The sequence below is a fragment of the Pinus tabuliformis genome, chromosome 1_2 (assembly GCF_031772625.1).
Source record: "Pinus tabuliformis cultivar Carrire ecotype Pingquan chromosome 1_2, CPIR1, whole genome shotgun sequence".
Taxonomy (NCBI): Eukaryota; Viridiplantae; Streptophyta; class Pinopsida; order Pinales; family Pinaceae; genus Pinus; species Pinus tabuliformis.
Genome location: NC_142298.1, coordinates 104512347 through 104535345, shown reverse-complemented (window position 1 = coordinate 104535345; position 22999 = coordinate 104512347).

Sequence of the window (22999 nt, the reverse complement as noted above, 5' to 3'; positions counted from 1 at the left end):
GGGGCCCACTTAGGGGCTATTTCGACAGTATGGTCCGTTCCTGTTTGTTCATCCGGAATAGTATCCGGGAACTCTTATGTTGAGTCTCAGCAAATTGATCCTTCAGTGTGTCAATTTGGGCAGTCCGGTTCTCAAGTACAAACAATCCCTTTGAGTACCAGATTACCGCCATATGGGAGCAGTATACCCTTTCATTGTCTCCTCTGGGAGGACAACCATACGAGAGTTCACAACAAAATTCAGGTTATGCTAGAATTACATCTAGCGGTTGGGTGCCAATACTGCCTCAACAACCAAGAGTTGTATATTCGATGCAACAATGTTTACCTATGTCAAATATACCAACTACGCCGGCTATTGTGACTGTGTCGCAAGTACAAGCATTACCTTTTTTATGCTAACCTCAGGTTTCTCAGGTTGTAATGTAACAGTCTCTTGTCCCTGCGACTCAACCACAATCGCCAACTAGTGGAATGACACAGGCCCAAACGGGTACAATTACCCTCATCTTGGTCAAACGGTCAATATTGGACAAAAGCACATGGCTTTGCAACTATGGCTGGTGCAATTCCAACAACCGCAATTCCAACAAGTATACCAAGGATCTGAGCAACAAATCTTTGCAAATAGTGGGCAGCCGTATATTCAAAATGGTCAAAATCAACCATTCTACAATGGTTATGCCCATCAACCTTACCAAATTTACCAACATCAAATGCATTCTGCTGGTATGCAAATACCAACTACTCAGGCCATTCCGTCCTATCCTGGGTATGCTTCGCCAAACTTGAATCAACAGTTACCCTTCGTGGCAACTTTAGAGTTACCAGATCTAAATCGGCTAACGAACGATCCAATTGCTTACGCCCCTTGGTGGCCAGCGATTCTGCATAAACTTCTATCAGATATTCCTAAATTTAATGGAAATCCGGGTGAAGACCTGTCGAATCATGTGATGACATTTCATCTATGGTGTTCATCAAACACCCTAAATGATGATTCGATTAGGCTTCACCTTTTTCCGAGGACGTTAACTGGTCCAGTAGCAAAATGGTATATCGAGTTACCCAGAGCTTTGTTTGACAACTTCAGTGCCCTAGCCACAACCTTTTTAACCCATTTTCAGTTACCGATAAGGTACGAAATGGGAACAAAACTTTTAACCAATTTCAAGCAAACAACGACCACTCACATATCCGATCATATTCATTAGTGGTGACGTCGTCGTAGGATGGTAAAAACGTATGTTCCTGATCAGCTTTTAGCTAAATGGTTTATTAATTCATTATTACCTTCCATTACAGAAGATGTGGCAAAAGGAGGAGTCGTCATTGAAGAGCAAGTTATTGCTCGTGCGCAATATTTAGACTTGATTTATACCCAGTCTGGCATGCTCTACGATAAAGTCCCTGACACTCCCAGACCGGAATTTTCCATTCCTCCTCCTAAATCTAACAATGACTCTCATGCCAATGATGGCGTGATTGGTACGACAGACATGAAATCGATAAAGGCTACATCTAAAAAGGCCCGTAAGATTTCCAGTCAAAATGTAAAAGAAGAACTTCTCGCCTCGGAAGTAAATATCGTCTCGACTGATAAAGGCAAAGAAACCAAGCAACCAGGAGGCAAGAAGAAAAACAAAGGGAAGAAGAAGAAACAGGAGGAATCATCACCTGAAAATTCTTCTGCAAACCCTCCTGGAGATAGGAAACCAAAAAATCCATGCTTAATATGTGATGAGGATCATTGGACAAGAGATTGTCCACATAAAGCTGAGCTTAAAAGATTCTTCAAGAATTCAAAAACCTCGGCGGTATTGACTGATCCGTTTCCAAATCCAGGAACAAATATGGTTGCTAGTGAAAATGCTTCCCCGTCCCAAGTACTGATGTTTTTGGTTTCGAAACAGCAAAATGATGCTTTGATATCGACAAGGAATAAATATTATGGGAATCCATAGCTATTGAACAATAAGGATAAAGATCAACCTAGTAGTTTGACAACAACTTTGACAGAAGTTGCATCGCCCATCATTCTAAAGCTAACAATAAAACCGCCAAAGGGAGTAGTACACAAGTCAACATTTAATCCTCGTGCCGATGCAGCACAACATTATAACATAGTGGAAGATCTAGCCCAATCGCCATTTGCTATGTCGACACTTGAAGTACTACAAAATTGCCCATCCCAAAATCAGACTTTATTATCAGCTATAGGTGGGATAGACCCAAAGGGTTCTAATCTTGTGTCCTTTGATCACAAAGGATATGATCCTTAGTTACCAGCTCAACTAGCTTTCCTCATTTAGGTGAAAGCCCTCAACAAAACTGTTCATCGAACAATTATTGATGAGGGGGAATCTACATCTATTATGTCGATGAGTTGCTGGAAAACTTTAGGATCTCCAACCTTGTCACGGTCTTCAACAACATTAAAAGCATTTGACGGACGAACATATAACCCGTATGGTATTCTAAGTAACTTGCAAGTTGAACTAGGGGGGAAAAAAGTAGAAATAGATGTCGAAGTAATCGACGGAAACCTCGATTACAACATCCTACTGGGAATACCATGGATATACGCTATGGCTGTAGTTGTGTCGACCTACTTTAGGAAGATTGCATTTCCTTTTCAAGGAGGAATTACAATCATTGACCAACAAACATTTCTCCCCAATAGTTCCCAAGTTACGAGAAGCATTTCGATGATCCATGGAAGCCCCCATTCGCTTCAAAATATCGGAGTAGGCCTACTAAAAGACACTATATTAATGGTGACTTTTGCCCTCCCGCCGCCAATCAGTCTGGCAGAAGTGGCGACAGTAGGAACCTGCAATATGATATTCGATTCAAAAGATCTCGGAAAACAATATTAGCATGGATCATCCGCAGGTATTGCCTCCAAGCCCAATAGAAATATTGTAGCAATCAATGTTTTCGGCATGGGAGGCAAACTCGAATCAACGCTCATCAAGCGTTTGGATAGAGAGGTCTAAGGAATATGGCACCCCTTCAGATCTTTTTTTGCAAGTGCATTACACCGACGAAGGAATTATTCAGTCAATGATAATCAAAGGGGCGCCATGGGAAGATTACCACCATCGTTCCCATCTTCCGGATTGTCAAGAAGATACTCCCGATGACCTCCATCATCCTTCAGTTTTTGATTTCCTATCAAATACTGTAAACAAGGTGGATTCCGAGCGAAACTTGTCCAATATTGAAGAGACTATCGCCATAAATATCTCGACCAAAATGGATGTTGTAGAAAATATTTATGTGGGAAAATGTTGTTCTCCTTCAGAACTCGAAATATATAACGCTCTTTTTCGCAAATTCAGAGATGTCTTTGCTTGGTCATATGATGAAATTCCAGGCATTGACTCAAGTATAGTTGAACAAGAAATCAAGATGTATCCAGATGTCAAACCGGTACGACAACGGCTACGGTAGGTGCACCCCAAGAAAGCCGCTGCTATCAAGGAAGAAGTTGAGAAACTTCTCCATGCCGGTTTTATTTACCCAGTTCCTCTAACCGATTGGGTATCGAACATTGTTCTTGTGATGAAAAAACAAGGAACAATTAGAGTGTGCATCGATTATAGGGATGTAAATCAAGCTTGTCCGAAAGACAACTACCCTACACCCTTTGTTGACAAGATAATTGATGAATGCGCCGGATGTGAAATATTTTCATTTATGGATGGATTCTCCAGGTATAATCAAATAAATATCCGCCCACAGGACCAGTCAAAGACTGCATTTATTTGTCCGTGGGGCACATTTGCATATCGCAAATTACCCTTTGGTTTAAAGAACGCAGGGGCAACATTTCAGAGGGCAATGAATTATGCCTTCCATGACATCAAAAACATCGTTCAACCATATCTCGACGACTTTCCGGCTCATTCACGAAAGCAGACCGATCATCCGCAGCATTTGAGAGGGATATTTCTACGTTGTTGACACTACAAGATACGACTCAATCCACACAAATGTGTGTTTTGTGTCATTTCTGGTCATTTTCTTGGCTTTGTAGTCTCAAAAGACGGGATTTGTCTCGACCCATGTAAGGTTCAGGCAATCATAAATTTGCCTCCACCTTCAAATTTGCTTCAGATTCAAAAACTCCAAGGGAAAGCAAACTTTCTGAGGAGGTTCATTCCAAATTATGCCAAAATTGCTAAAGGTTATACACGTCTATTGAAAAAGGAGGTACCCTTTGTCTGGGATCAGGTCGCGCAAGATTCCTTTGATGCTTTAAAAGAATCCCTAATGAAAGCATCATTAATATATGCTCCTAATTATCAAAAATACTTTAAGATGTATCTGGCTGCAGCGGATACAACCATCACAATGTTGTTAGCTCAAGAAGACAACGAAATTGAACATCCTATATGAAAACTTAAATTATACAGAAAGCAAGTATTCCTATGTTGAAAAGCTGGCTCTCGCAGCTGTTCAAGCGATACAGAGATTTCGACACTATGTCCTCTTTCGAAAAACTACCATTTTGTCAGATTGCAACCCCATGACTTATATATTGTCATGACAGTTGCTGGGGGGCAAATATTCAAAATGGATAGCAATTCTCCAAGAGTTTGATCTAGAATTCGTAAAATCCAAATCAAAGAAATCCCTGGTTTTCACGGAATTACTATGCGATCTCCCATCGTCGTCCAACGATGAAACATCCGAAGAAACCATCGTGGATGAATCTTTGTTTCTGATATCTTCAAGCAATCCATGGTATGGAGATATAATCATCTATCTCCAAACCCAAAAATATAGGTCTAATACCTCTCGCTTGGAACAAAAACGTATTCTATACCAATCAAAAGACTACATGATCGTCGGTGATACACTCTACCATCGTGGTGTTGATACAGTTCTAAGGAGGTGCCTCACCCACAAGGAGGCCGAAAAGTCCTGAATGATTGCCATTCAGGCGCGTGTGGGGGGCATCAATCTGGTTACGCTACGGCGCAAAAAAATTTACGAGTAGGATACTTCTGGCCAACAATGTTCGAATATTGCATAACCGCAGTCAGAAGTTGCCATGCATGTCAAATTTTCGATAGAAAAACTAGAAAACCACCAAAACCTCTGTAACTGATAGTTGCTGTTGGACCATTCACCAAATGGGGCACTGATTTCATGACATGTAACCCCACCTCAACTGGGGGGCATGGGTATATCATAGTCACCGTAGACTATTTTACCAAATGGGCTGAGGCGATGCCTACATTAGATAACACTGGTGAAACAACTGCCCTTTTCTTTTTCAATCATGTAGTCGCCAGATTCGGCGTTCCACAGGCTATAGTCACAGATCATGGATCACATTTTCGCAATCACATGATGGTCGAATTGGCTGCCAAATTAGGGTTGTCCCACGACAGCTCTACTCCATATTACTCGCAGGCCAATGGACAAGTTGAAGCACTCAACAAAGTCGTGAAGCGGATGCTGCAAAGGATGATTGGAGTCCACAAAAGGAGTTGGCACCTGATCCTGTACTTAGCTTTGTGGGCATACTGAACATCGGTAAGAAATGTAATCGGGTTTAAACCTTTTCAACTGGTGTATGGCCTAGAAGCAATCTTACCAGTTCAGCGTGAAATCTCGTCCCTCAAACTCGCAGTCGACCTTCTCCTCGAAACTTCAGAAGAGGAGGCTCGTTTCTTGGAACTAATCCAATTGGATGAAACCCGTCGTGATGCCGCTTTGGCTAACAAATCCCATAAGAAACGAGTCAAGGCGCAGTTCGACAAGAATGTCAAACCCTGTGTCTCCTCAGAAGGTGACTTGGTCTTACTTTATGACTAGGAATCCAATAAAATGGGAGCAGGTAAGTTCAAGTCTTTATGGATGGGTCCCTATATTGTTAAGTGAGTGTTAGAAAAACGAGCCTATGAGTTAATGGATTATGACGGGATTCCACTGGCGCAACCCCATAACGAGTTGTACCTTAAGCGTTACTACGCATGATTCAGTGTGGTAACCTATATGCTTTTGTTACATTTTTTTTTTCGCTATGAGTAATTATTTTGGTCAAGTAATCCACTTTTTACATTTGTCACAGATGTCAGACCCATTGGAATCTTTCGTTGGACATGCCGATGGAGCGAGTCGTAGTTCACGGAACCTATCTTTTGCAGCTTGGGCCATTTTTGATCCAAACGACGAGTTAGTAAGTTTCAGAGGGGTATGTATTGGTCGGTCCACAAATAACATCACTGAATATAGCGCGTTGATAGAACTTCTCTCTGATGCCATCACACATGGCATAAGCTGACTTGCCATTAGGCTAGACTCACAGCTCGTCATACTACAACTCACTGGTATCTACTCCGTCCGAAATCCAGCTATCTATCGCATGTTCCTAAGGGTCAAGATTTTGGAAAGACAATTTGATTTTATTCAATATCAACATATTTCCAGAAACTTAAACACATTAATAGACTCATTGGCAAATTATGTGTTAGATAGACATTGGCAACATTTATAAAGAGAAGCATTTCATCAGTATTTGCATCAAGATCATGTAACTTAACCAAAATAAAACTCCGAAAATCAAAAATATATATATAATTGTTTATGGTTTACACATAATGTTCTGTAACCAAGAAAAAATTGGTCAAATGACCCAAAACTCAAAACACTAAGGAGCACCCTAGTCTAATGATGCTGGTGATAACAGGTCACCGCCTGTGCAATCATGCGTAAAAGCCTAGTCCACTGACTCGGCACGCAAGTAGTATGTCGCTGCAACCTCGGGGGCAGCTCGTCAGTCCTCACATCTAGAATACCAAGCGTAAGGCCCTCGACCTGATCCTGCAATGCTGAAAGAGTCTCGACCACATCAAGGTCGCGAAGGATAGCCCTTCCCACACCCTCTCCTACTGGAACGACAGCTGGCACTCTCAGGCATACTACTGGTCGAACTAGTCCAACATCTGCATGAGCACATGAGTTTTGATTAGTACTGATAGGAGAAAGCAAAAGAACATTATAAAGAGAAATGATAAACAGAGATATGGTCAAAGAATTTACCGATGACGCCCCACTGCGCGCCAGCAGGCAGTACCAAATACGGATCACCCCGGAAATCCATACCAGCATATGGATACTCAGAAAAAACCATCTCCTGACGGTCGAACCACTCGAAAAAGGTATCAGAGAAGGAAATCAAGGACTGACCAGTGTGTCTGGCCATAAGGTCGACCCATCTCTGCATCCGTAGCTCAGTCGGTGGAGGTAAACCAAGTGAAACATGCTGCGGCTGCATCAGCGGGATATTTTCCAAGGCGAGAACTGTCAAGATAGAACCATATCCAAAGTTCTTCAATATTCCATTTTTCACCTTGGTCAGTTGTTCTTTCATCACAGAGAGTATTACATCACACCAGTTGAACACCTTTGCTTCAAGGCATTCCAAGGCGTACTGCATATAAGACCTGTTGGCCACGTGAAGTGCCACACTACCAGCCAGTCTAGCAAAAGTGAACAGAATGGTCCTCAGGGACCTGTCAGTGACATCTCGGATAATGATCTTGCCGTCCTTACTTGGCTGAGATCCCTCTCTGCAATACCTATGAATGTAATCTCTCACAGATTCACCCCCACGGGGCGAACCTGATAATGAGATAGGGGCACCCCGCCTCGATAAGCTGGTCAAAAAATAGATGTCCATGACAGTCAAGGGGATATATTTTCCCCTAATCTGGAACACCTGGGTGGTAGGATCCCATGCATCGAGAAAATATTGCAATAGGTTGATTTGTTGCCTCATGCAAGAAATGCGGAAAAACTTGAATAGGCCACAGTTCCGCAGTGCATTTACCGTAACTGGATTATGTAAAGCAAGCATGTCCTCTTCTTCATGCTCACGTTCTCGCCATGTAATAGTCATTTTGCTCCAATGAATCTCTGAAACAAACAAGAGAAGAGTCAAGATCCTGATTTGGTGAAAAACAAGCAAAAATTTCCATGAAAAACTGTGCATGAATGGCCCTCTTTGCGCCCATCGCACCCCCAGCAGTGTTCTAAGTGGGATGCATGCTGACTGGCCAATGGCCAAGCCAGCATGCATCACACCTTTAGATGTAGAAGAGGTGTGATGGAGCCAGGGCGAGTTTTTCAAACCCTAGAGGCTCAGAAAATCCAGAAAACATGCTCAAAATGCAAAATGGAAAGGATGAAATTAAAGAGCTCATGTTTAGCTCCTGCCTGGTCCAGACGGTGCCGAGAATCGTCCACAAAATCTCCCGGAATCAGCTAGTGAAAATCAAGGGGGAAAGCACCTCCAAAGCTCCAACAAACCAAAATTCAAATGAAATGGTAAAATGAGAGGTAAAAAACACTTTTAAATTACTTTTCACGTAATTCAAGTAAAATGTGAGTGTTTTAACTCATTTTTAAAACATATATTGTTCATTTCTAACTAGTTTGATGAAGCAATTGAGCAGGCAGTACAACCTTTGAAAGAACAAAATCATCAATGGTAAAATCAAGACAATAAATGACCATTTTATCGAGCAGTTTTAACGTGGAATTCAAGCTAGTTAAAAAATAAACATAAGCAATGAGCAAATGTTCCCCCAGAGTTTAATCCCATTAAAAAATGAACCATTTTCTGGTAAATAACCACTGTGAATGTATTACCATCAGCCTTTGAAGCCTTGGTCGTGTTCTCATCGTCACCTCCACTCTGTATTGGCCGATCATTCACCTCCATTGGATTGTTTACCCTTTTGAGGAACAGCTGCAAAGAGTGATCATGTTAGCCATCCTTATGACACTGCCGTGATTGGAAAATTCCAAACCTTACCTAGAATCAGCTGCTAACCATATTTATCACTCATTCCTCAAAAAATGAGTCTCCTTTAAGCTCTTTTCAACTGACTCGTAAAATATGAAATATTGCCAAGCCATTGGCCTCTCCAGCTCGTTAAAGGGACCAGAAGTGCTATCCGTCCTTTAGATTTTAATCTTTCTAGACTTGAGGGATTATTACACAAAAATATCGAGCACTTGTTTTGTTCGGCTCGTTAAAAGTACCGAAAATTCATCCCTTTTGTATTGTTTTATACTTTTTCGGGCTCAAGGGATTATATGACGAAAAAGGATTATTGGAGTTTTCTTTACGTCCCTTTTTCAGACTCTCTAAAATTGAAAAGGACCAAGTTATCCTTGTCGATAAACTCATTAAAACCGAATAGCGACAAAGTTGTCCATACAGATAAGAACGAGTTTCACTATCGCTAGGCTCGTTAAAACATAGCGATGGGTTTGCCCGAAGGGCAAATTATAGAACAAGCATATGTTATCCTTTGTTGCACAAAAATATCGTCACCATGATTATTTGCAGTCAGTATGGGTCTATCATCACTTGTACTGTCCTCCTAAGCAAGTCTCAGACCTCAGCTCTTCAAATCAAGCTTTGGAAATGAGAGAAAGACATTAAAAATCAATGTAACTCTGGTTACGCACTTTCTCTCACTGTCACTTGCGGTCCCGCACCTTCTATTTACAAAAACTGCGGACCTGCCTGCTCTGTCCCTAACGGTGTAGGTGCAGACCCCTGTGAAAGTCAAAAGGCGCAAGTTTTATCTTAAAAAACTCACTTTGGGTTAATTCTAGAGGTTTCTAGAAGGAATTTTGACATGGATTGTTCGCTTTGAGGTGGTTCATACATCCCAAAAGAGAAGGAGCTAATCCCTTGATGAGAGGAGCTATCCCTTTGAAGGAGGGCTTTATCCCTTTGGAGGAGGACCTAGTAACCTCCCTCCATTGCACTATAAATACATGCATTGGGCTGGTTGCTGGAGAGGTTAGAAGTTGAACATTTTTGAGGGTAAATGCTGGTGAAATCAAGACTTCCTAGTTGAGCTTAAGAGGAGAGATCAGATACCTTTTTGGCTTCATTGGGGAGTGAGTGAAACTTGTCAAAGTAGAGGAGACTTCTTGCTGGACCCTGGGAGGAGCTTGTACAGCATCAAGGCAAAGGTTGTAAAGTTCTTCTTCTTTTGAATTAATACAATCAAATTCATTTTTCTCAACAAGTATCTTATGTTATTTGTTTCATGGACTCCTTGACTTTCATGTTAAATATGTTTCATGATTTTGGCTTTTCAGGTGCTATTTAATTTGTTTGCCTTGTTTGTGTTTGCAGATTCGCGACAAAGGAGCTCATTTGGATCGAAGGAGCGAGGGCATCCACAAGCTTGCGTTGGACCTAAGGTAGGCCCTAAAAACACTTGTTTGCCATTGTTTATTAAAGCATATTTAGAGAAAGATAGTGTCTGGTTGGTTTGCTTGTCATTAGGTCTTCTTTAGATTCTAGGAAAGTCTATCTTGTCTGCAAGATTAACTTATTCCGTGTGACAAAATGGCGACTCGCTGGGGACTTGATTGTTTTCCTTGTTTTTACTTTGACCTGAGAAACTGTGTTTTTGTTTCTGTTTTTGGCTTGTTGTGTGTAAAATTGGTTAGAGTTTGTAGATCCAGGGTTATTTTTTGTTTTTCATAGCTTTGGGAGAGGACCTCACCCTAGCCGTTTGACGCAGTGCATACCTACCCACAGCTTGGCTTTTAGCACAGAGCGGGACCACACCGGTGTCAACTGTGGGCCTGCGGACCCTGTCAAAATTTTGAAAAACCTAAGATTTCCTCTATTAGTCAGCTTAGTTTTTTGTTTAGAAATTGTTATCCACTACCCAGACCTGCATATAACTTGTCAAAGGTTTTCCTTAGGTTGATTTCGTTAGTGTTAGGGTTTTAGGTGAAATTCCTAGGAGTTTTGCTTATTGGGCTTGTTTTTCATTTTGGTTGTGTAGTGGCTCTGAGCTTAGAAGCTGTAGGGACTTCAGATCACCTTAGTGTCTACTATGAGTCTGACCATTTATGAAATCTCCCCTTGTTGAGGAATCCGCTTTGAGTTTTCTCTTTACAAAACTTCGAAAAGCTTGTGTTTAAAGTTTGGATTTTCATTTTCAAAAAGAAAACAAAATTGGTTGTTCTTGACTTAGTTGTGATTCTACATAAATTGGTCCTTAGCTTACATCTAGCTAAGTAAAACATGCTTAAAAAAGACTTTTAGTAGGCTTTGACTTCAAATAGGTTTTTATAATTTGTAGATATCAAACTTAGTCATTTTCGTTAGTTTTGAGTGTTTTATAAAAAAATATAAAAATCTCTTTTGGAAAAAGTTTGTTTTGTAGTGATTGAGTGCTTTGAAACGAAAAAGGGAAATTTTTGTGAAATAACTAGTTGTCTCGTTTTGAGTGCATTGGAAAAGGAAAAAAACTCTTCTTTTAATTTGTTTGATTAGGAAAGATTTGTGTTTACAAAGTATTTGCATTCTCAAACTCTTTTTTAGTTTAGAAGTTCATCGAAGAGAAAAAGATTGTTTAAATCATCTTAGGTGCATTTTTTAGTGATTTTGAGTCGAGTCTTCATACCACGAGTTTCATCTCCACACCTTTGGACTTAAACAAAAACCAATAAAAAATAACCTTAAAGTAAAATTCATCTAGTAACATTTTTATTTCTAGGGCTCTGATACACCAACTTAGCTTAGGCTAGCGTCTTGGAGTAGGAGAGTAATTAACTCTCCAAGACAGTAAAAACAAGCAAGTAGTTGTATCTTGTGGTAGGGAAGAAATGCAATTGTTGCATTTATGCTCTGAGAAAGCTCCTCTTAAAGGAGAAGCACGAGATCGTGTCCGAACCAGTGTGGGAATCAATCCTTCCTCATTGGGAACGACGCCAGATATTCACGTATTAAAAACGGTAAACCTCAGATTAACCATTGTCGAGGAGCCTGGTGTCACTCGTTGGTAAACCTTGGATTATGTCAAGGAGCCTTCAAGGGGATCGAGCTTGCTACTCTGCCCTTGCGTGCGTATCGGATCGTAGACTGTTCCCCCAGGTATATTTGTCTCAGTTGGTAACCTTAGTGGCCATATTCTTTAGGACTCTTCCTAAGGTGACAGTGGTGGGAAGATCCCACTGTACCTGGAGTAGACGTCGGCTAGACTCACTTGGAATTTCTGGGGGGTTCTCTTCACTCGAGACGGTTAAGTGGAGGAACTTGTGCCAGTCTATTCATTAAGCAGGTTGCCGGGGTAACTGTTCCAACCGCCATTTCTGTATTGAACTCTGCGATGTTGGATTTCATCACCAACTAGTGTTTTCAGTATGGAAAGTTACTGTTTGTGTGTGTTTGATCTCCTAGATTCTTTAGGCGTGTGATTCAAATTTGTTTGGTTCTTTAGAGACTTTAGGTGGTTTTCATTGAGATTTTACTTTGTTTGCGTGTGAAGTAGTTAAAAGTCTTTAACTGTGGCTGAATTACCAAGGCAGTCCCGTAGACTTCGGGGCCAATCTCCTGAGTTTGTAAACGTGGCTGAGTTACTGAGGAAGTCCCGTAGACTTCAGGGCCAACCTCCTGAGGAAGTACCGAGCCATCTTGAAGGCTTGAAAGTCCTCGTAACTCCTAGAGACAGTAGAGTTGGGTCACCTGAGGAAGGAGAATCTTCTTTGATAGTACATCCTGATTTTCAACCGTTAGTAGCAGATTATAATCCACAGTCAGTGTCTGTTTCTGAAGTTACTGGTAGCTTTTCATCTACTAGTGATATAGGTGAGGAACCTGAAATATCTGAGCCTGAAAGTGAATTTGCTGCTACTCCGACATCGGGGTTTCTTTCTCCAACTTCTAGTGGTCCTGGTTCACCTAGGGTAGAAAGAGTAATCACCCAAGATCTTCCTTCTGGACTTATTGCTACTAGAGAACTTGCTCCGGAAGAAGAAGTAGGCATCCCTATCCCTGAAAATCAACCTGTTATTGAGCTAAGGGAGCTTGAATCAATTTTTTACAGTCCACCTAGGAGCAGTTCTTGGTATCTTTCTTTGACTAATTTCTTAGAAAACTCAGGGTTAAGTTTTTCACCACCTCGCGCTCCTTATCACCCAACACCTAGAGGTTTCTATACTCCCATAAATATGTCAGGACAGTCATCCATGTTTACTCAATCGCCTAAATCCTTTTTGTACAACGGTCCTTCTGTTCCCTCCGGGTATCAATCCCTTTCTGGTACTTTTTCGGGAGCATCTCCTCAACCCATTGAGCAAGGGTTATTAACTGGAAGCAATGGTACTAAGCCATTGAGCGTAGAAGACATTCTTATGATGTCAGGTTCTATTCCCAATCCTTAACCTCAAGGTGGCCAGTTACTGCCTGGGGGGCAGCCTCAATTAACGCCTGGGGGGCAACCTCAAGGTACACAATTTGCATCTGGGGGGAAACCTCAAGGACAGTACATACCTACGGGACAGTACGTTCCTCAAGGTTAACCCCAGACTCAATATGTACCCCAAGGTCAACCCCAGTATCAATTTATACCTCAAGGTCAACCCCAGTATCAGTACGTGCCTCAAGGGTATCAACCCCAAGGTCAGTACTCGAACCAAGGTTTCCAACCACCTTTCGGTCAAACGTATGTTCAAGGAATGGGAAATGTACCTTTCAATTATCAATCCTACCCTCAACTTGGTTATGGTCCTCAGCATTCTCAACCTGTTATGGGTCAGTACCCCAGAATGAATATAGTGTGGGATCCATCACAAACGCGACAGGTGTTGCATCCAAATGTACAGTTGTCATCTCAAACTGGACAACCCTTAGTTTCTGGTTCACCCCAGCAACCAGTCCAGTCTAACATTCAAACTTCTGTACCTTCGGTAGTTTCTCAGCTTGGGCCTAGTACGCTGCTACAACTGCCGCAACATCTATTCAATCTACCCCACCTACTTCTGGAGTATCGATAGCTCTGGTTTCTAATGTTCCTGTATCTACTCCCAAGACATCTTTACCACCGTCTGGATCTACGATTCAAACTTTAGTTCAGATGCCTGTAGGAAAACCTGGTTCAAGTATGGTTGTCACAAGTCAACCACAATTTACTTATCAACCGTACCAGGGACAGTACCAATTCGGTCCTGCTGTGCAGCAACCAGTCTATCAGTATCAACCGTATCTTGGGTACACTTATCAACAACCTCAACAACCCCAGTACGGTCCGGTTAATCCTGGCTTTCCAGGAGGATACAATATCCCAAACGCAATTCCTATTCCTAGTTATCCTAGATATCCTCCTCCTGGGGCTGGTCTCATGACCCAGAGTTTTAGGAATCCTAATCGGCAATTACAGTTTATCGCAACTTTGGACTTGCCTGACTTGTCGCGCCTAACGAACGATCCCATTAATTATCTTCCGTTTTGGCCGCCAATGCCGAATAAGTTGCCCAGTGACATTCCCAAGTTCGAAGGTAAATCAGGAGAGGACCCGTCGAACCATGTGATGACTTACCACCTCTGGTGTGCGTCTAACTCCATTTCAGATGATTCAATCCATCTTATACTTTTCCACCGCACTCTAATTGGTCTCGCGACCAAGTGGTACATTGAGTTACCACGAGGCACTTTTTATAATTTTAGTCAGTTAGCTACCTCGTTTTTAACTCATTTTCAATTGCCAGTCTGATATGACAATGGCACGGAATTGTTAACTTCGCTAAAAAAATCGACATCCACTTATATTTCAGATCATATTCATGAGTGGAGACGTCGACGGCGTTTAGTGAAGGTATTTATTCCGGATCAGATCTTGGCTGAGTGGTTTGTAAAATCTTTGTTGCCAAAGATCACTAAAGATGTTGCTAAAGCCGGAGTTGTTACTAAGGAGCAAGTAATTGCTCAAGCATAGTACCTTGACTTGGTCTATACTCAGCCAGGTACGTTACACGAGAAAATCCCCGATCTTCCCAAGAAAAATCAAATTGCTGTAGCTCCTTCGGGATCTCATGCCGCTGATGGTATGATTGGTACGGTTAACACTAAAAGTAAGAAGAAATCTTCCAAGAATTCTTCTCCTATTATAACCTTGCCTGATTCCCCAACAGGAGATTATTCTGCAGAGATTTCCGCCGATCTTCACATTGTAGAGTCATCTACAGCCAAATCAAAATCCGGTGGAAAGAAGAAAGGAAAGAAGAAGAATAAAACGGACAAAAGTTCAAAGGAGAAACCTGAAAAGGCGGAATCCAATGATGAAAAGCGCAAACCTCGTTATCCTTGTCTCATTTGTGATGATGAACATTTTACAAGAGACTGCCCTCATCATGCAGAGGTTGCTAAGATTGTCAAGGGTTCCCAAACTCCTGATGTTTTGAAGGATCCTTTTCTGGCTCAAGACAGTAAGATGATAGTTTCATCCTCGAGTGCCAATGAAGAAACCATACTGATGATGTCGCATGTTAGGATTGCGACTCGATCGCAAGATTATGGTAGTAAAAGTCCTGTTGATGGTAAAGAAGCAAAATCTTCTCATTCTAATCCATCAACCTCAGCTCCCGGTTCCGATCCACTACAGATCGGGAAACCTAATCCAGACTTGGTAATCAAACCGCCCGCCAAGGGTATACTTCGAAAGTCAGCTTTCAATCCACATGCGAGAGCGGCTCAGAATTATAACATTGTTGAGGATTTAGCTGTTTCACCCTTAGCAATGTCGGCTTTGGAAGTGCTACAATCATGTCCAGCACAACGTAAATTACTTATGTCGGCTATAGGAGCTGTTGACGTTCAGGACTCGAACCTAATAATTTTCGATCTAGAAAATAGTACACCGCATTTGCCTCATCAAATGGCTTTCCAAATTCCATTGATAGTCAAAAACAGACCTATTCATCGGACTGTAATTGATGAGGGAGCCTCAACGTGTATTATGTTGATACAGTGTTGGAGATCACTTGGTTCTCCTTCGCTAAATCAATCCCCAACGATTCTAAAGGCCTTTGATGGCCGTGGGTTTCATCCTTTTTGCATTCTACAGGATTTGCCTATAGGGGTTGAAGGAAAAACCGTTAGTCTAGATGTGGAGGTGGTTGATGCCCCTCTAGATTACAACCTTCTCTTCGGTCGAAGTTGGTCTTACGCTATGACAGCGGTCGTTGCATCGGTATTTCGAGTAATAAAGTTTCCACATAATGGAAAGATCATAACAATAGACCAGTTGGCTTACTTTTCATCCGATCCAGCCTCTTTTGAGAGTATTCAGCATGTCGGTAAAACGACATCCCATATAAGGATGTTGGAGTAGGACTAGTTAAAGATGCCTGTTTACTGGGAACTTTTCCTTTTCCTCCAATCAACGCATCGTCCACATTCGCAACCATTCGTATGATTACATCAAACACCATTGTTTATGATGATCCTTGGATCATTCCTTCTGAATCTGAGATAGACTCATTTGGTAATGCCATGCCTTTGAGTCCATATGAAATTGCCTATGAAGCCGTGCAATCGTTTTCCGACCCATTTTCAACCGAAAATGACTTCATGAATGTGGTCCATGAGGAATCACTTTTCACATCAAACTCGGATTTAATCACGTTTTCTGAACTTGTTCACTCTGATGAGAAAATTCGTGAAATCCTATGTGTAGATGATTTACCATGGGAAGATCTCCATCACAGATCTTCGTTTTTACCTAAGGATGATCATTTTGAAAATGATTTCTCATCAATTTTTACAACTGAATATGTCAAGGAACCTCAGAATCCAATGAAACATCCTGATTCAGAGTTAAATTTGGGAAACATCTCTTGAACTATTCCTATTGACATTTCGGTTAAGCCCGGAATTGTTGAGAACATTCATATAGGTGCCTCATGTACAGATGACGAAATTCAGCTATATAAGGCCCTATTTCAAGAATTCCACGACGTATTTGCCTGGTCCTATGAGGAAATGCCAGGAATTGATCCCACAATTGTTGTTCATGAAATCAAGACTTACCCGAACGCTAAACCCGTCCAGCAATGTTTGCGTCAGATTCACCCACGAAAAGCAGCTGCAATTAAAGCAGAAGTTGAAAAACTATTGAAAGCAGGTTTCATTTATCCGATCCCATTAACTGATTGGGTATCGAATATTGTTCCGGTTAACAAAAAACAGGGAAGAATAAGAATATGCATCGACTATAGGGACATTAATCGAGCCTGTCCAGAGGACAATTACCCAACTCCCTATATCGATCAAATAATTGATGATTGTGCCGGCAGTGAAATATTCTCCTTCATGGATGGTTTTTTCGGATACAATCAAATCAATATTCTACTTGCCGATCAACCAAAAACAACTTTCATTTGTCCATGGGGGACATTTGCTTATTGCAAGTTACCTTTTGGGCTTAAGAATGCCGGAGCAACTTTTCAAAGGGCGATGTCTTATGCGTTTCATGACATCAAGCACATTGTGCAACCCTATCTCGATGATCTGCCTGCTCATTCATTACATCGAGCTGATCACCTCGTCCATTTACGAGCAATCTTTATGAGGCGTAGGCATTATCGGATTCGGTTGAACCCACACAATTGTGTCTTCTGTATAGAAAAGGGACGATTGCTGGGGTTCGTAGTTTCAAAAGCCGGCATTCACGTCGATCCCTCGAAGATCGAAGCTATCATCAAATTGCCTCCTCCTTCGAGTCTTCGCCAACTCCAAAGTTTGCAAGGGAAAGCAAACTTTTTACGACGATTCATTCCTAACTATGTCTAGTTGAATCCATCAACAAAGTTTTAGTTGTCATGATCCGAAGAATCATTGGGATTCATTGGTCGAATTAGCACAACATGCTATTTTCAGCACTTTGGGCGTATCGAACTTCGGTAAAAACATCAACAGGGTTCACTCCTTTCCAACTAGTTTATTGTTTGGAAGCCGTGTTACCCATTGAATGTGAAATCTCGTCACTGCAAATGGCCATCGAGTTACTTCCAGCCACTTCCGAAGAGGAAAAACGTTTGTTATACTTGGCTCAATTAGATGAGAATCGACGCGATGCTGCATTGGCAATCGAGACTCACGCAAAACGCATGAAAGCTCAGTATGATCGAAATGTGACCCCTCGAAATTTTTCGGAAGGAGATCTAGTCTTAGTTTATGATCAAGCTAATGATAAATTAGGTGCTGGAAAATTCGTTCCTATGTGGCATGGTCCCTATGTTGTCAAGCGAAAGCTAGCCAAAGGGGCCTATGAATTGGTAGACTTTGATGGGGACTCTTTGGGTAAACCCAGAAATGGTCTTTACTTGAAGAGGTATTATGCTTAACGAATGGGTATGGAGATTTTTAGTTAAGATAGTTTTTCTTTCTAGCTGGTGTGTTTTAGTTTAAACAGTGTGCTTAGATTAGAGAGTGTTTTTTCGTCATTATTCCTGCTTATCTTGGTTTTACTCTTGATATTGCAGATGTCGATGCCTCTCCAAACATACATTGGTTTCGCTGATGGTGTTTGTCGTAATACACGGAACATCTCTTCCGCAGCTTGGGTTATCTATTCGCCCTCTAACGAGTTAGTATCTATGCATGGGGTAAGCCTCGGTCAAACAACGAACAACATTGCCGAGTATAATGCAGTGATTGAGTTATTATCTGGGTCTATTTCATTTGGGATTCAGAGTTTGATAGTGAGGTTAGATTCTGAACTCGTTTTATTACAGCCTAATAGAGTGTATGCCATTAGAAATCCAGTGTTATTAAGATTATTTTTGATAGTGTGTCTCTTGGAATGTGAATTTGATTATATTGAATATCAGCATATTCCAAGATCTTTAAATACATTAATAGATGCAATTGCTTCTCGAATGTTAAATAGACATTTGCAATAATCATACATGTAAATTTAAAACCATTCCATAACATGATTTACAAAATAAGTCGGTAATAGTGATATATATATAGGAGTGTGTCAAAAAATACATCATCCTCGATCATAGGTTGAAAAACACCTTACGATTGGCAAAAATGATAAGTACAAAAAACAAAAATGTCACATGTGCCCACAATAGGCGATCATCCTATCACTGGTGATGATCTCTATAAGAAACCACTGCACAGGCCACCTTGCAAAGGAACCTCCTAAAAGGTCCCGGGACCCCAATCACATAGCGCTGAAGTCGATGAGGAATGTCATCTATAGTGGTCTCTAGAATATCTCCTGTCAAGCGCTCGAGATGACCCTCCAACTCGGCCAAAACCTCTGCTGATTCGTCCTTTGGGGCTGGCGCGGGTGCAACTGGTTGCTTCCTCTAAGGCCGGAGAGCGGCTGGTCACTGTGGACCCACATCTGCATTTGAAATTTTTTACTATCAGTTTTGAGACGATGGAAAAAGAAAAAAAAATTAAAATAGGAAAATGTTGAAAAGGATTTTACTTGACTCATCCCACTGCTCTCCTGGTGGAAGAACCATGTCTGGGTCACCACGAAAATCTATCCCAGCGTAAGGGAAGTCCTGACTAGAAAAGACCTGGTTTTCCAGCCATTGGAAATACTCAGGTTTGAATCGAGCAACCTTTGTCCTCTCGTCCGGGTGACGGGCCATAACTACGACCCATCGCATCAATTTGCGCTCTCGAGGAAGCCCAGCTCCAACAATAAGGTGCTACGGGATCAGCATAGGAACCCTCTCCAGGCCAAAACTCATGACCAAAGCCCCATAACCAAAGGTCTTTAGTCGTCCGTTCTTGGCCCTGGTCAGTTGGCCTTTCACATTGGCCAACACAGCATCGCACCAGCTGAAGATGGTGCCTCGAAAGCAATCAACTGCCATACGCATCTGGGATTCGGTGGCAATATGTAATGTGGCAGCCCCGCAAAGTCTGGTGACAGTAAACGCAATCACCATGAGCTCAGGATGGGATATGGTCTTTATGTCTATCCCTTTGTCTCTAGCATGGCTGTTGCAGTACTCTAACCTAAGGCTATCGACAGACTGGCCACCTACCCTAGCCCCAAACAGAGTCAAGTCTTCGCCTCTCTTAGGCAAACCAATCAAGAAATATATGTCTTCCAGCTCGACTTCGAGCTGGTGGCCGCCAATGAAGAAGCATTGGTCCTGTACGCTCCATTTGTCAACCATCCACTGTAAGAAATCGACCTGAGCCCTCATGCCAGGAATGGCCCAAAATTTGTAAAAGTCGCACGCCCTCAAAGCATCAAGTGAAGGCTGATGGTTCCATGCGGTGACATCCACGTCCTCATGCTCTCGTTCACGCCAATCTAGCATGATGTACTCTCTGCATCAAGTATAAGGATAAATTAAATTGCTAGAAATTTGTCACACGGAATTTGTCAAGGGTGCGGACACAGCTGACCTTCCTAGAAGTCTAAGACATTCTAATGACAAACAAGACAAAATGGAGTGATCTTTCTCTAAATACACCTTTTACAACATGAAAACTACAAGTGTTTAGGCTTACCTTATTCCAAAACGCTGTTGTTGAAGTCCGTTCTTGACGATCCGGATGAGCTCCTCCTTCAAGTCAATTCCTGCAACCACAAACAATCAAACAATTACCAAGCACTTGCATTTCATATAATAAAACATATATTCAACATGCAGACCAAGGAACACATGAAATAACTCATTAACACAAGCTATTGAGAAAAATAAACCAGTTTGTATTAATAACGAAACAAAGAAACTCTTACAACCTGGCCTTGGTGTCGTGCAAGTTCCTCCCAGGGTCCATCAAGGGTTTTCCTCTACTTTGACAAAGCTCACCCTCTTCCAAGTAGAATCAAGTAAAGACAATCTCTCCTCACAAAGGCTCTAATGGAAGACCTAAATCCTGCAGCATTTACCCAAAGAAAATGTATAGCTCCAACCTCTTCTCCCTCTGGCTCAATGTCTTTATTTATAGTGCTTTAAAGAGGTTATTCAGGTCCACTATCAATGGGATCATCCCCCTCTTTGGGTGGGATAGCTCCCTTATTGATGGGATAAGTTCCCCCTTAATAGAGATACATGAACCAACTGGAGGCACATCCATTTCATCAAACCGACCTCTAGAATGTTCTAGAAGTAACCACAAGTAACTTTTTCAAGATAAAACTTGCGCATTTTGCCTTTTACAGAGGGACGCACCTGTCCCTTAACATACAGAGCGTCCATGGACGCAGATTTTGTGAACATGGTCAGCGTCCCCGCAGGTAAGGCTAGAGAGAACCTGCGACCCCAGAGATAAACATAGTTTTTACAAGACTTTCTCTCTTCTTTGAGTTTGAGATGGATAACAGAGGCATGAGACTTGCCTAAGAGGGTAGCATGACTGTTGATTTGAGCCATACTAACTGTAAGTAGTCAAGGTGACATTTTTTAGTGTAACAGATTGCCCCCTAAAGTGCGAAGCCTGGAATAGAGTAGGGTTTTGTAATTCTAGGAAGGGTGAAGCGCTTTATCATTTCAAGGATTGTCTTGTGGATGACCTGGTTGGAACCTGCAATTTTCAACACAAAATACACGTATAAGATTATATCATCACTGAGGTAGGCATTCCCATACTCAGATTCAAAACTTTAACTAATGGACTAACTATTCTGATACAGGAATGATCTTGCAGTACATCATTTTTATAGACTTTCGTAGACACAGTATGGACGCAGCCATCTGTTTATGATTAGTCTACATAGATAATGAATACAAAACTCCTCGCAGCCTGGATGGTAGAAACTAGATCCAGGGTCTTCACTTCTACCTCCCGAATTGGTACGATTCTAACCATGTGATTAAATGATTTGATGTCGAACATGTTAGAAACCACTTGATTACCAGTCGATGATGTAAACTGTTAACAAGCGTGAGAGAGACCACCAGTAATGTCAATGGTTCTCAAAGTACCAAGCACAACCCGTGAAATGTGAATAGATGTTTTGATGTCGAACATTTCACGGAATCCTTTGATCGAAAGTCAATGATATAAACTGACGTCAAAGGCGAGAAACCTGCCATTGATGCATGCAGACTTCAAGGTACTGTCGATTCCTAAGTCATCTTTCTAGATAATGTGTCGATGTCGATAGAAAGCGACCCATTGCAGGCAAGCCCACAACACGAAATCATTGTTCAAGTTGAAGAAATGTTGCTATGAGGACTGACTCAGGGATGGTCAAATGGATGACAAGTATTTTGCAGATGAAAGTTTTACTCGCAGACCTCTTGAACACATAACGACACGACAGATGGCTTGGTGACGAATAACTCAAAGTGAATCCCGAAACCCGGCTAAAGACTTTCAAAGTGGTTTGGTCAACTGTGAGGTAAAAGATTTTCCAACCCAGGTGAATGAAAAGTGTCGTGTTCAAGAGTGGTAATAAAGTTTCTTTTGAGACAAAAGGTGACAAATAGGTTCATTCTTCTCTCTTTTCCCCCACCATTTCTGGCAAGTACCTCTTTATTTTTAACAAGCTTGAGGAGGATAACATATGCTTGATTGTAAGCTCATCCTTCGGACGAGTCCAACCTAGTTTAAATTCGAACCCTAGGAAGGAGTGGTTCGTTCCTGTTTGTAATTGAACAGGTCCTCTACTGTAAAAGTTTAACGAGCCCAGTATAGGAGAAACTCGGCGTTTTTCAATTTTAGAGAGTCTGAAAAAACTAAAGGAGACTCCAAGTTGAACTTTTTCGTAAATTTGTGTCCCTCAAGCCCGAAAAAGTATAAAATAATACCTGAGGGAACCGCTTGATCTTACGACCAAGGAGTACTTTCATAGTTAGTGTCACTGACCTGAAAAGTAAAAAGTGATCAAGGACACGTCGTTTTATTTCCGTATCGAGTTTGAAACGACAAAAACACGGCTATCTTTTCCTGATTTTACGGTCAGAAAAGAGCTATAAGGGGACCGTCTTTTAATTCCGTTTTAACGAGTGTAAAAGAAACGCTCGGCAATCTTTTCATGTTTTAGGAGTCAGAAAAGGGCTTAAAAGATGACTCTGAGGTTTCACTTTTTCGTAAGTTTTAATGAGTTCGAAAAAGGGATAAAAATGTACTCATATGGCCGACTTTCAATTTAATTTACGAGCAGGAAAAGACGGAAAGAACTCGGCATTTTCATTTGTTTTATGAGAATGAAAAATAGAAAAAT